The sequence below is a fragment of the Gallus gallus genome, chromosome 8, assembly GCF_016699485.2.
Source record: "Gallus gallus isolate bGalGal1 chromosome 8, bGalGal1.mat.broiler.GRCg7b, whole genome shotgun sequence".
In the NCBI taxonomy this organism is placed as follows: domain Eukaryota; kingdom Metazoa; phylum Chordata; class Aves; order Galliformes; family Phasianidae; genus Gallus; species Gallus gallus.
The window spans coordinates 10,148,614-10,164,391 of NC_052539.1; positions in this window are offsets into that span (position 1 = coordinate 10,148,614).

A 15,778-nucleotide genomic window follows, 5' to 3' on the forward strand; every position below is an offset into this window, starting at 1 on the left:
GCATTTAGTCAGCCTCAAGCATTGCTGGGGGTATCGCTCAATTGTTATAGTAGGGAAAAAAAGATTATTATATGTCTCTGAAGTAAATACAGGTCAACACAGCAATTCCTGATGCCCAGAGCGGGGAGGGGGCGGGGAAGTGCCCATTACCCCTGCGAACCCTGTCCCCAAAAGTGCAGTAGGCATGCCCTGAAGGGAGTGGTGCGACATGACCAGGCCCAGCACTTCAGGGGGCAGTGGTTGGCTGACTTTGCTGTGGCCCTGGGGCAGCAGGGTGCTCCATGAGGGGGCACAGCACAGAGGTCATCTGTACAAAAGGTGTTTCAGGTGAGTGCTGCCCTAATTAGGGATGGGCTGGTCTGGGATGGATTTGTAGCATGATGGATAGATAGCTCAATCATGGAAGAGCTCCTCCTTCCCTCTGAGCAGGGGCATGTCCTGATGACACAAGAGGCAAGAATGTTCCCCAGGGGAAACTTGCCCTGTGAAAAATGCTTTCTCTTGGGACTGGGCTTAGGTAACTGTTTCACCCAGAAAGATGCCAAAAAGGAGAGGGAAAGGAGGGGGTCAGCATCTGAGCCCCACCTTGGAGGCAAGTCCCTCAAGGAGTACAAGAACGGAACGCTTCTGTAAGCAGGTCACCATACACGATCACCTTCACTGAGGGCTTTGGCTGTACATCATTTTCTCGCCCACTGCGTAAGAGCTCTTTATGGGCAGTGAGTCGGAACCTTGGGCATCTGACTATGTTCCTTACTTCTGATGCACTCGCTAGAGGTGTGCTTACCTTTATGCTGGAGCACCAGTTCTCCCAAGACAGCTGCCTTACATCCTGACACGCTGCCTGACTTCCAAGAGACATTTGTAGCAGAAACAGCTCCAGCTTTGCTAGAAAGTAATCCTTCAGCTTTCAGCACATTCCACAGAAAAATCAGCCAGGTAGTTTGACCAACCTGTAGGAAGAGTGTGAACAAGAGAGAAGACACAGGCAGAGGAGCCACCTCTGACAGGTAGGCAGACATCATTTCTTGTGCCTTGCACTGCTGCAGATACTGACACTGGGGAACAGTGCTGGAAAAGGCTTTGGCAAAGACTTGCTGCTTCCTTCTGGAAACCAGAAAGGAAAAGGCTTGGAAGATGTAAGGATATATGCTGGGCAGAAAGGCTGTAGAAAAGGCTGTACTCTAAATGTGGAAAAGGAGATGAGTAGAAAAATCTTTTTTTTTTTTTTTTTTTTGCTAAGACATGCAAAAACCTGAAACTACACAATGCAGGAACACAGCAGTATCACAAGAAACATCACAATGAGAAAACCTCTCCCTGACAAGAACTGAGTATTCATCTTACTTCAATTAGAAGCTTGAGTTTTAAAATAATATACTTTGATATAACATGATTGGTGCAGCTATTTTAATTAATATTGTCTACAAGAGACTTTCACAACTAAAAAATTCACTACTTTCCTCATGTGCTGTTCGAGATTGAGATGTACATGCACACAGATGTCAAGAAAGAGAAACAGGAATTCATAATAATTCATAATTCATCAGACAAGGAATTCATAAATTTTCCTTTCAGGGATTTTTTTTTCTGGCTGAAAAACCAAAGACTGCATTGAAAATATCAGCATTCCCTTACAGCCACAGTAAGGCTATTTACGTCCACATAGAAATCAAACAGTTGGAGGTGGCCCAGCCAAGTCAAGAGCTGAACACAACCAGGGCAAGATGATATTACAGTTTGTGAGGTCTCACTGGTTTTCCATCAGGAGAGGGCTTGCCCAATGCTGATCATAGAATCACAGAATGGCTTTGGTTGGAAGGGACCACAAAGATTATCAAGTTCCAACCCCTCTACCACAGGCAGGGCCAGCAACCTCCATAACTAATATTAGACCAGGCTGCCCAGAGCCCCATGCAACCTGGCCTTGAACACCCGCAGGGATGGAGTATCCACAACTTCTCTAGGCAGCCTGTTCCAGCACCTCACCACTCTCTGTGTGAAGAACTTCCCCCTGATATCCAATCTAAACCTTCCCTACTTGAGCTTAAAATCATTTCCCCTTGCCTTATCACTATCTATCTGAATAAAAAGTTGATTCCCCTCCTCCTGATTCCTCAGTGCTGGGCAAGCCAAGTCGTATGAAGAAAGTATTTGCCATCAGGCAAAAAGCAAAGCACAAAATTCCTGGTTTTGGGGAGGAAGGCAAATAATGTTCAAAACTACTACCTTCAAACTACTATGTACCATTTGAATATCTGATCCATAGCTATAGGGTACATATACAGAAACTCACTCGGACTTTCTCACCTAGTTTTTTAGACTACTTCAACCTGTGGCCATTGTCCATATCCTATTCAAGTATATAATGCAAATGTTGAAGACTTCTTATTTAAGGACAACTTCACTGATTTAATCACAATTGCACTGGGGCATAGATTTTTCTGCTGTCTACCAAACTGGGGATGTTTAAATGCATTCATTTCCAAAAAATAGGAAATAGATCTCTCAAAAGGTTAAAAAAAAAAAAAAAAAAAAAAAAAGTATCTTCTTCCTCTTCTTCCCCTTGCTTCTTAGTTTTGGTTACAAAAACAAAAATAGAATTTGAAAGTTTTTTAAAGAAAAAAAAAAAAAAGCCACCCAAAATGTGTATGAGAAGGAAAAGGAAGAGGTCTGAAGAAGTTTTCCAAAATTGGAAATCTATTTATTACATCTACTAACCAACTCTAATCCTTATATCCTTTTTTTTTTTCCCTGTTAATTAATAGCTCTTCCAAGAATGACACCGTGAAGATACAGTGTCACATAACTAGGAGCTCCCTGCTTCCAAGTGCCTCAGTTCTTTACATAATACGATAGCAGCTTATTAATGCTTCTCTATAAGGACAGCAAGAAAAATACTCAAAAAAATAAAGGAGGACCTTTTGGAAAAGGCACTCTATTTTTTCATGGTAACCAGGTGTAGCTTGTTACTTCAGGCTTACACAGTAGTGGATATAGGTGTGTACAAGCATCCTTGTTGAAACCTGCCCTGCTGACAAGGAAATTTAACACCCATTCATTTTCTGTAAAATGACTGCATTTGTGGTAGGCATTTCTATGAGAGCACATGAAACTTTTTACCATTTTCTTCCCCACAAAGGTGATCAAGAGGAAGAGTTGGTGGAAAGCAATATCCATCTCACTGAGCATCATGTTTCAAGCAGCACCTTGCCTTGTCTTGCTTTGCGCTATCGCGCAAAAGGTCTACTCAAAGAAAATATTTTCATAAATATTCATCAACGAACCATATTGCATGTCTTGCAGCTTGAACATAACATTCTAATGCATGACTGCTAATCAGGATATTTATGAATTTATGCTGGCATGTCTTCAGATATGCATGAGACCATGACCCCAAGAAGTGAAAAGACTGTGGTATAAAAACCCAGCCAGGCATCAGTTGTTCTGCATGAAACCCTGAAAAGCTTGAGTGAACTCTGTCAGAGCAATAAAACATGGCTAAAGGCAGCAGTGCCAGTTCCAGATATATTCTTGAACACCTTCAAAACTTTACCCTAAGAATTGACACAGCTCAATATCCTTTCAGTTGCATCTATGAAGCCTGTTGCCTAGACAATATTAATTAATCCTACTTTACTAATAATGGCATAGATGCTAAGTGGCAGTCATAGGTAATAATTAAAATAAAAATTTGTTGAGGTTGTTCAGCTGTGAAACACAATCTTACATAAGATTGTGACGTAACACTGGTGATCTGATCGTATCTTAGAGGAGTTGTTAAAAAAGTATTATTTCCTCTGACTCAGGAAAGTAGAGTTCGTTCCATGTAAGTCAAGGTTGAGACTTCATGACATAGAATTTTAGTGAAAGTAGAAAAAATGCATTTCCAAATTAGAAACTGACTGAATTTTCTCAGTATCCAATAAAAGGATACAATTTCAGACAAATCGTTGATTGAATATATGGCAAATTTTTATCCACAGAACAATAAAATCAGATTCTTTTCACTATTTTCTAGGTGAAATATTTCAATATTTGACATTATACCTCTATTTTTGATGGTAAACAACAGACTTCTTAACATGACAGTGAAGTGGCAGGTTCTTTTATAAATTAAGAAAAGATATAAATTAATCCAAAACACAACTTGGCATCAATGTATAGCAAATTTATTTATATATTCTCTATAATCTTCGGTCTAATCTGATATTAATTTTTCATACAATTATAAAAGATCTCCTACAATCAGTAGGAGAATAATGGGCCTCTACAGGCATATGGTGAAACTGCGTTGGGCCATCCCAGCCCTTGCTAGCATGACACAGATCTCCTGTGTTCAACCACAGACAGGGCAGCATGTAGCATTGCACTGGGGAGATGCTAGCACTGAAATGAAGGGCAGGAGCCTGCGGAGAACAGCAGTAGCTGTTTTTCAAAAGCAGGCCCACAAGTCAGATCCTTAAGTTTTATTTTATGATTGTATTCAAATTATTTACTTGAGCACTTTATCTCTAGCAGAAGAACAAGTCTGATGAAAATACTACTTACAGATTTTCCCATAACCGACAGGTATTTAGTGTGAATTTTTTGTCTTTATTTTCATCACTGTTGGGTTATCTTTGGAGAATTCTGAAACACAGATAACTGCAATCTTTATGTAGTTCAGAAGTGGAAGAGATATCTCAGTAATTTCAAAATTAGGAAACAGAGCATGAGGATATTTTCCTTAATTTCTGTGGTTTGTTCTGTATAACCACTGAGAAGTGAAAGGCTCTATACCCTTGTTTTTAGCTAGATGACACTGAGGACAATGGACATCCTATTCTACATGTTATATCTACAGTCATGTTCATCAAATACCTTTTCAGACTCTCACAATATCTGAGACTGAGAAGATTAGGAAAAAAAAATCTGTAGGCCACCTAGGCCACCACTTCTCCAATCCAGTTATTTGTGGATTTGCGGAGTAACCAAGTGTCAGGACTTCTGAAATGCCTGTTAATGAGGTTGCTACGTACTGTGGCAGATCTCACCTTTATGCCTTTCTGAGAGGTTTCAGCAGTATGTGTAGTGTGTCTTTATTATTATTTTATTTTCTGGCTTTGCAGTTTCATTCTTGTAACAGCTTTCCAGATTCTGATAGTACTTAGGCAAGTCACAAGGATTTTGCATCTTAACCATCAGTTCTCAGCAACAGAGAAAGGAACTAACTCCTGTTCAACACCAAGAATGAATCAACCACCTCTCCACCATACCACTTCAAACTCAGCTGCTGCTTTTTCACTTCCTGCATGTCATACTGGATAAAAGCTCACAAGTCCCTTTGCCTCTGGAGCATATACCAGGACAGCGCCTTCCCATGTCATCAAACCTGCATACCTTCCCAAAGTAGTTGGTTGGGACACGCAGAGTTGCACTTTGACACACTTATTTTTTTTCTAAATAGTGATTATTTTGAAACACAATAAAGGACTCCAATTATCATTCCTCTTCAATACCCCCTGCCATGCCCTACCCTCTTTCAGGGCTGACTAAGAGCTGCCTCCCCAGGGGGAAGATTTTTGTTTTCTCCCAGGGGACAAAGCACGCACAGAGGAGGGAAATATCAATTTCCATTGTATCCTTTTAGAAGACACTGTTGGCAGATACTCCACCCGATTTAGTGAGAAAACATGTTATACTGGAAACAACCATCAAGACAAAAGCTATTTGCTTAGGATAGATTCTTTGTGAAGCAGAAGAAGCACAAGAGGAGTGCAGAATTGTAGTGATTGCAAGATCTCTCAAGACTTCTCAGTGCTCACCTCACTGGAAAAATATGCTGGAAACCTGCTAATCGAGTTCACAAGCAGCAGCCTTAGGAAGTGAGAGTCTGTGAGGCTGCATTTGTCAATGGCCATCTGATTCATATAACGTAAAGGGGAACACAAGTGTTTTTCCACACCAGTATTATGATAATTTATACCGCTTACAATGACCTAGACCAAGTCAAATACCATATAAAAATAAATTTTCCACAGCATTTCTGGAAATAACCTTCAGAACAAGCTTAGCAAGTCCTGGCAATAAGTACATCTCCTGCAAACAATTCAAAAACATGGAAGATCAGTGGTAACAAATTTCATGCACATCTGTGTTTGAATCTGCATTTCCTCCTTCAGACATTTGTGTCTGTTCTTAGCCATTGCTCCTTTTCATGAGTGGCAGGGGAAGCACTAGCTTCATCCCATGTTGGCTGGGGAGCACTGTCCTGGTCTCCAGCTCATCTCTTCAGGCCAGGAAGGCTCAGGGCACTGAATATCATCCCTCTGCCAGGCACAAGGACTACGTTTGCTTTTCACACAGATGCAAGACAACTAGGGAAATGGATAAAATACTGAACTGAAGTTTCAAATAGTTCTTCCACAATTTAAAATAAGATAAAGGATTTTTTCCGCCTTTTGAGGAAAATCTATGAAGCATATGAACACCCCCCATGAGTGCCAAGTTAGTGCCTCCCATAATTCCAAAGCTAATGCTAAAACTTTTAACTAAAGATGAGCCTTCAAAAAGCGATTCTGCCATAGCAGATCCTGGGATTTTGTCTTCTGCAATATTTTGTCACTTCTGAAGATGTCTCTAGAGATATATTGACAGTGAAATTTACAGCAATCATTCAGGGCTGTGCCAGAGAGCCAGAAAGAGCTCTATATTGCACGGTTAGTAGGTACCAAACATGTAAGGCTCTTCAAACCAAAACATCACCACAAACAAGATACAGGAAAAAATAGGAGCAAACAATGGCTTACCAGTGGGCCAAGATCAATAATGTTTCATACTAAACTGTAGCAAAACAAAAAGTGAAATCATGCATTTTTCAAAAGAAGGCCTTGTGAATAAAATCTCCCAGATTCCTCCTTTTGGGGAAAGATGATTTCCTCTTTAAAATCTCTTTCTCAGTCATACTTGGTTGCAAATATTTCTCAGAACACTCTTTAAGCCTTTTATGCAAATAGAGAATATTAATCACAGTCTTCTTAAATACTTGCTTATTCAACAGTCAATTCTACAATTCCACCAGCTATTGTAATCAAAACTGACACTGTAGAAGTTGCACTTGCTTTAAATAACATTGCTCTGCTGAAAACACCATCTGCAAATTTATGCCCTTTCTGAGGAGCAAGGAGCAGCTATTTTGGCAGTAGTTCCAATCTCCACATTCAGAAGGATGCAATGTGTAGACAGGTACAAAGCCATTGTTAGACTTACACGCAATTTGTTAGGGGATAGAAAAAGTCAACAGGTGTTATTAATTGTAAAGCAGCACCTTTGGGCTCTCAGTACTATGAAACAACTTGAAAATATTTTCTGGTAACTCAGTATCAGAAATTAATTTTGAAAAGCAGAAGAGCTTGTTTGCATCTCTGACTTTGCAAAAAATGGACAGGGAAGCTTCCTAGAAAATGTTCCCATGACATTTCTGACACTTCAGCTTTCAGTCATAGTAAGATACTTCAAGAGTAGCCTGTACCCCAAATCTTTAACCCCTCACCCCCTTACTGACCAAGAGCCAGAAGGCAAACTAAGCAATTATTTGCTTCAGCATTTTCATAATGGTTGGTTTGAAAAAAGATTTGATTTGACAGAAAGGGTATAATATCTTCCAAGATATAAAAAACTGTTTGCTCATTCTCTGTAATAACAAAATGTACTGGGAGAACTGAAATCCAGAAGATGTAAATTTTCTTAAGTGTCTAATATATATATTCTTTTTATTTACCCCAAGCTGCATTTCCACAGGAAGTCCCTTCCTTCAGAAAATAACTTGCATTACTTATGATTCAGTCCATGAATGGATAGGCAGCATGGGAGATTATGAATAAGATTCCATACTGTTAAATGGCCATAAATGCACCCATCTGAATATAGCTTTGAAAGAGCAATTCGTCATCAGATTTTAGACTAGTCTAGATTTGCATGACTTGCATAAAGCCAGCCCCACCTTCAAGTTCATAGCCACACTTGATTCTTCTCACATAAGGTCAAGTTCTCCTTACTCCATTGTTGGTGTCAAATATTAAAGAACTTAATAATTAAATACAAGCTTTTGGTTCCTTCACAAAACCCCCTCTTGATTTCCTCGTTACACTCCATATTTCTCATAAGCCTCAGGGCACAGATTCTAAGGTGATAAGAAATAGTAAAGTGCATCTACTTGAAAATTGAATTGCATAAGTCATCTTCTCTGAAGATTTTCTACTCTAGCTTATTTTATTCAGTCAGTTTCTAACAGTTTAAATCTAGCTCATGTTAAATACAACAAGAAGGGATTCTATAGGTACACTGTCCAGAAAAAGCAGGACAAAGAGAGCGTACCTCCTTTGGAAAATGAGAAAAGAGAACTGGCTACAACAGATATGGAGAAGACTGAGGCACTAACTGTGTTTTTTGCCTTGGTCTTCGCTGGCAGCCAGGGTTCTTGTATTTCTCACATCTCTGAGGCTTCTAGGTGAGACCTGGGGGAGTAAATCCCTCCCCTCTGTAAGGGCAGAGAAAGTTCGAGACCTCCTCATGAGGCTGAATGTATACACGTCTATGGAGTCGGAAGGCATGCATCCCAGGGTCCTGAAGGAGCTGGCTGATATGGCTGCTGAGCCACCCTCCATCATATTTGAAAAGTCACGGCTGTCAGGCAAAGTCCTTTGGGGACTGAAAAAAAAGGAAACATCACTCCCATTTACAAGGAGAGGAAGGAGGACACAGGGAACTGCAGGCTGGTGAGACTCACCTCTGTGTCCATTGAACCAGAGCTCCTCAGCAGACATTACCCAAGGTCACATGTATTTGTGCATGCGTGTGTACACACTTGAGTGATACAGACATTTTCCCACAGGCAGGAGTATTCATGTGTGGGCAACACAGCAGCACACAAAGCACTGGGGGCAGCACAAGTGATGGTAATAGGCCCTGTCTAATTTTTAAGCTATATTTAGTGCTACTAAATATAGTAACACTATATTTATAACACTTTCTGCCCTGGCAAAATACATATATATCAGATGCAAAGTCAGTTTAACTGCTTCCTATTTATTGCTTTCTGAGGCAAAAACTGATGTGTATTACCGAATCTAATTGTAACAGTTGTAACAAACATCTTCAAGTTTTTCTTGTCATAATTTAAAATACTCCAAAGCAGCATAAGATTTCTTTTTGGCTTCTTGTTTAGTTTTACACATGACTATAGTGTATATATATATATATATGAAAAAGAACAATTTTAATTTGGAATAAAATATGACTCAGTAATGTTGTGATGAATGGTATAAAGTTAATGTTTAAAAGAAATACAAACCTATTAAGATTGCCAAAGCAATATACAGCTTTAGCTTTACTCTACACTGATATAAAATTATAGAATCATAGAGTCCTAGAATCATAGAATCATAGAATCAAAGAATCATAGAATGGCTTGGGTTGGAAGGGACCTCAAGGATCATCAAGCTCCAACCCCCTGCCACATGCAGGGCTGTCGACCTTCATATCTAACACTAGACCAGGCTGCCCAGGGCCCCATCCAACCTGGTCTTGAATGCCTCCAGGGATGGGGCATCCATGGCCTCTCTGGGCATCCTGTTCCTCACCACTCTCTGTGTAAAGAGAAGTTCTGTAAAGAACTTCCCCCTAACATCCAGTCTAAACCTTCCTTCCTTCAGCTTAAAACCATTCCCCCTGTCCTGTCACTGCCAACCCAAGTAAAAAGTTGATTCGCCCCCTTTTTATAATCCCCTTTTAATGGAAGGCTGCAATGAGGTCTCCTCACAGCCTTCTCTTCTCTAGGCTGAATGAGCCCAGCTCCCTCCATTTGCCTTTGTAGGAGAGGTAAAGAAGTCAAAGCAGGTAAAATGAAATGGATGACAGGGCTCCATAATGAGAAAAAAATACTGTGAAAAGGTAGTGCTAAGGTTCCCCTGATTGACCATAACACTTACTTAGGTAAGCAATGTTGTATTTAACCCTCCAATATTTTTCTTAACATTTTTCCAAACTACTTATAAATACTTACATCACTAGCAAGTTTTAATGCCTCACCCTGTCATCAACAAAAAATGAAAAAGCACTGTTTGCAGACAATAATCAAGCCGTTGTTTTCAGACAAGGTGGGCCACTGCCCATGCAACGGAAATTCACTTGTAATTCTTTTCAAACTTTTCCTGGCCTTTTCCTGATCTCATACAAAACCATCTTTAATGAGAAGTTTATTTTGATTAATAATATTGTGTTGAGTCTAGTCATAATGAGTAAGAAGTGAACATGTGGAGCCACATTCGTTCAGAACTTGGAGACACCCTCCTTAGAAAATAGAAGGTTGTTTTTACCTCTTCGGATTCTGGAAAGAGAGGAAATGTTTCTGGATGGAAATTTTGGACAATTTCGTCCTTTGTCGGAAAGTTATATTTTTATGGAATTGAGCCAATCTCAACTAAGCTGTCCTTGGGAAGTATTTCTCAGGTCTAGCAAGGAAATTCTGGTCAAAACACAGCCGAACTCTTCTCCACCCCCCCCTTCTATTTGATAGATCACACAAAGGTTTACTCTGGTTTCCTCTCTCATGGATACTCTCAGACAAGCGCTCAGGATAAGCCTTTGCAATGCTTTCATATTTCTGATAACGGCATTAGTCACCAATATGTTCTCTAGTACAGGATCACCCTTTCCCCACTGATCGCTTCCTTGGTTTTTCATTTAAAAAGAAATACAACTTCAAATTTTCTTTTCCATTCACCATAAAACAAGAAAAGTTTTGTAGAATGACAAACCTTTTACTGTCTGGCAGTAATCTGTGCAAACGTTTCTCACTTCATAACGGGCCTAGCACTTTAAAAAAATAATAATTTTCTCCAAAAGAAGGTTTCCTGGAAAAGCACACTGTAGAGTCACCCATTTAAGCATGAATGTTTAGGTAGGGACTGTAAAGTTAATGAAACATTGCAATTAAAACATAATGCCATGCTGATCAGTTGTCTCTTACTGAAATGCTCCAGATAGCTGCAGGCTGCTGATGAACATCTCACAATCTCTCCCTCCCCAGAATATAACACATTTAGTTGCTGACTGGATTCAGAAGACAGTAGGCAAGTAGGCAAGCAATGCTTTTACTCTTCTGCCCACACTTGCATTTCACATGCTTCTATTTACCATCAATAAATACTACAAGCACCTGGAGCTTTTCTGTCCAAAAGGGAACTGTCCTATTTAGGAGGCCTCCAGGATCCACTGGTTTATCTCAGCTTTCCCCTTCCTTTCCTGGCTCCAAGAGTGGACGGGAGCAGAAAACACACAGGTTGCCAAGCCAGGTTCATCCCTCTCCCATGAGGAGTTGCACTGTGAACAGAAGTGCTGAAGATCCAAGTCCAGAGATACACATTGTTCATGCCAGTCTTGTAAGCTGTCAGGGATTTTGACAAGAAAGAGACTATGAATGCCATGCAAAAAAAAAAAAAAAAAAAGCCTGAAATAGTTTTATTAGGCATAGCTGGCTGAGACAGCATGCCAGGACAGCACAGCATACTCCCAGGCCCAACAGGCTCTGAAAAGAAGTGCTCTGGACGAAATCACATTGCACTACCTGAATGGTGGTCCTTACGTTACCATAGAAAAAGATGTATAAAACAGCACATGTAAGTTGCCTTGGTGATGGAAGCATCCTTTCTTACATAGACTTATGAACGATACAGCAACTGACCAGTCAGCTGTTTATACCAAGCCCATTTTAGCACACAGTACATACACAGCACTGGGCACCGAGTGCCCAGTAGCTGGGCCCATTCTGAACCAACTCCAGTCACCATGAAGCCAGCCTGGCAGTGTTTGTTTGATGGAAAATGGAAGCTGCCTGTGTGGCTGGAAGTGATCCCAGATGTATGAGAAACTTGGGAATATAAACCTAAAACCACCCATCTATGGGATGCTGTTGTCTCTGGGGCTGCCACCCTAGAACATCTGCAATTTTACACTGTCAGCAGTGGAAGGCTGCTGGAAGTCAGAGATCACAGTAGCATCACAACGTGCAAGAGGATCATCCCAACCAATCCAAGCTGTAAGAAAATTTGTGACGTCTCCTGTGCACATCTCCTGAGACACATAGTATGGGACACTAGAAGTGAAACCTGCTGAGGCCTGGTAGCAATGTGCCTGACATCAAGTGCCAGAGCAGTACCATAGTGCTGCTAGGGAGAGCTGCTTGGCAACTATTCCAAGGATCTGGAGAAGGCAGATGGCTCCCAGCTGTGGGTGGAAGAGCCACCACACCTTGTTCCCATTGTCCCTGCTGCTCCTCACTGCCCTCTCCTCCACTGGAGCTCTCTGCAGGCACAAAATCCTCAGAAACTTGGAAGACACTTGTCGTCACAGCCAGATGTCACCCCTCAGCTCACTGCCTCCTGGAGTGCCACAATTGCTCTTGGCATTGGTGTCAGTATGCACCACTGCAGATGTCAGAGGAAACCCAGAAATCTCTCTTTTCAGGTGGGGACATCTGGGAAGGAAGATACAGGAAGGGGCATTGCTTTGTGAGCTTGTTTGTCAGGTACTGCCAACAGATGTAAGTTGATAGACACTGCTGTATGGAAAAGCACTTTAGCATCTGTAAGTTGTTCATTGGCTAGCGGCAGTGGGACAGGCCTTGCAAAAACCTGGCCTGGCTTTTACTTCCATCCAAGCTCTCCCATCTTTTTTTGTGCCTGTGCTACTCCATTAGCTATTGCTATTTATATTGCCCTAGTGCCCAGAGGCCTCTGTGGGGAGCAGGTTTTGTGGTGCAGAAGCTAAGAAAAACGCAGACTTTTATGTGATGGGCTTCCTTTCTAGTACGACAAAACATAGATGAGAAGCAAAGTATCAGTGATGTGGTATTTTCCATGTGTAGAGGGAAAAAATAGCAAGGGAGCAGAGTCAAGGATGGAGCAAAGGGAACAACAAGAGGAGTTAGAATGTGATCAAGTAAGGAGGCAGTATAGAAAAAGGAGGAAAGAAAACTGAGAATAAAGTAAGAATGGCAGTAGAAAGGCAGTCTGGGATGGAGAAAAAACAGTGAAAGCAGTGTGAGGTCAGGCAGACAAGCCCTGTGTGAGCTGTGGCGAAAGCAAGCAGTATGCCGAGGCCCAGCTGTGCGAACAGCCTGGCACCATGGCTTTTGGGGCAGGAGGGCTGCAGCTGTGCTGGGGTCTCCTTTTGCACCGGGGGCTGCCCAGGGCCAGCATGTTCGGCCAGCACATCCATGGGGACACCTCGGGCTGGGCATGCCTTTCACATCTCCTCTTTCCAGCACTTTCCCCCACTTTTAATTCCTTTGCCTTTTACTACAGTCATCTTTTTGTATTCGGTCCTGTTCCTATCTCCCCTTTCCCTGTTCCTTCATTTCGCAGCCTTTTTTTCACTTACTTTTTAGAGTTGCCCAACAGAGTTTTGATTACTTTTTCAGAATATTTTCCCCTCAGAAGCTGCCAGATCAGTTCTGACCAGGAAAGCTGGGCCTCAAAGACATTAGGGAAACAATTGAAAAGTCACTCTCCCAACAGTAGGGGAAAAATAGGTGGTGTGCTTTATATGGCAGATGAACCCTCTCTACCTGGAGTACACATAGTGCCCCAGTGCTCAGCACTTTGTCTCTGCAAGTGCTGAGCCAATGGCACTCATTTTTCTCATTACAAAACATTGCCAAAAGATTTGGAGGAAAATGCCAATTTAGATTTTTAAGATGTATTTCTGTCAGAGACAGTGAAGTGTGTTTCAGATAATAACAACATGAGGGGCCTCCAAAATTTTTGACACTTTCCAGTGAGGGAAACAGATTTTCCAGCTGCTGGGAACAGCTGGGAGAATCCAGCACGTCATCCTCCTTTGGGATGCAGCAACCCCCACAGCACACACCCACCAGATAACCACGCAAGTCCCTGCATGGAAGGAGCTTCCAGGACTGATGCAAGAGTCTCCAGGAGCATCACAGCAACAGGTGACATCTGTAGGCAAGCACCATGCATTTGTCATCTCCTATCTTACTGAAGTGAATGGGCACAAAAACCACAGGAATCCATCAGTCTGTCCTCATAGAGCCCACTTGCAAATCAGCTGGATGAGACTTGCTAAAGCATGCGGTGAGAAAACCTCACTGGGGGGTCACTGCGCTCTGACATAAGACATAAGGGGCCACAGAGGTTTGCAGCAAGGGTCATAGATTGCTGGGAGATGTTTTTCACCTTCTGGTCTCCAGAATAAGCTGGAAGAATTACATGGGGGAGTTGCATAAGTACACAGAAAAAATCATTATGTGTTCTGAAACCACATCAGGGTGGGGAGATAGGGCTTCTTTCCCAGGCAGGAGATGGGTACAGGGCTGGAAGAAGCTCTGGTTCGAAACCGTGTGTCTGTCTTTGAATTACAGTGATTGGGTACAAGTGACCCTTTCCACAAAAGGAAGGATTTCTGCTGTGAGCCCTGTATGGGCTGTTTTGCAATACTGGCCACCAAAATCATCCACCATGGCAGAGCCAGCACTTTGACACTGTCAAATCCCAGGAATCTTCTCCCAAGGGGAAGAGGCAAACTGTGGTCTACTTCCTGTCCAATCCTTCTCCTCCTGCTTTAGGAATCCAACTTAGTTGTGACTTAGAGGTCCCAAAAAGGAATCTTTTCTTCTTTGTCTATAGACAGAGCTGTGTACCTACAAAGGATGATTCAGAGCATCTCAGTTGTCTGAAGTGCTTTGGTTTTTGGAAATCTTCCTAAAATTTCTGAAATTATAATGCTTGCTATAGCTACTTGATCTATGACTTATAGGGGGAGAAATATGAGTCACTTGGTAGTGATGAAATAAAATGAAAATTTTAGGATTTATCTCTAAATAACCTAGACTAGCAACCTCTCCATCTTTTAGAGGGTTTTGAAGTACAGTATCACCAAAAGATAGTACAATTTGTAAGCAGAAATTATTTCTGTCCTCTCAGATATTAATGCTGTCATTTAAGCAACAAGATACTGCCCAGAGTAAAGCATTTCATAGAGAAGAGTGTTATCACATCATCATAAACCAGAATTGTGAGAAATCTAATAAAATAAAATTCCTTTGCTTCACAGCCCCAAAGCCTACAATTGGAGACTAGGAAGACTGTGAGAGGTGCACAGGCTTAGACAGCAAGGAGCTGTATTATGATACTTGAAAAGTTTTCCATAGTCATGCCTTCTCTCATCTATCTCTTGAATAGCTGCATAACAACCCACTTGTTTCAGCATTTTTGGAACGACAGCAATAATTTAAAAATAATTTTTTTTCAACTCCCTGGACTCTGACACTGTCTGGTTATTACTAGGAAAAAAATGATGACTTCTAGAAAAATGCAGCTATGCAGACTAATTGTTTTTCCATTTGCTTCTCTTCTGGCTAGAACAATGGCACTCAGACATGGCTGAGACTGCAAGCACCAGCGCAGGATAAAGCTTTCAAGTCCATTAAAACAAAACCCTTTCATGACCTTCACTAATTCTATCTGTTTGGTTCCATGTTACATGTTGATCATAAATTTTCACATTACCATCCCCCTTTCAAACACTGTCTTTCACAAATGAGAATTATCATGTTGCAGTATATATCATAAACAGCACATACACCTTATAAACTAGCATGCAAACAAGTACTAAGAGACTTTCTAATGATGACACCTGAAATGTTTTTTAAAACTATAGCATAGTCAATTATATATGTAATATAATTTAGTGTTGCTGACTCACTTCATTTTTATGC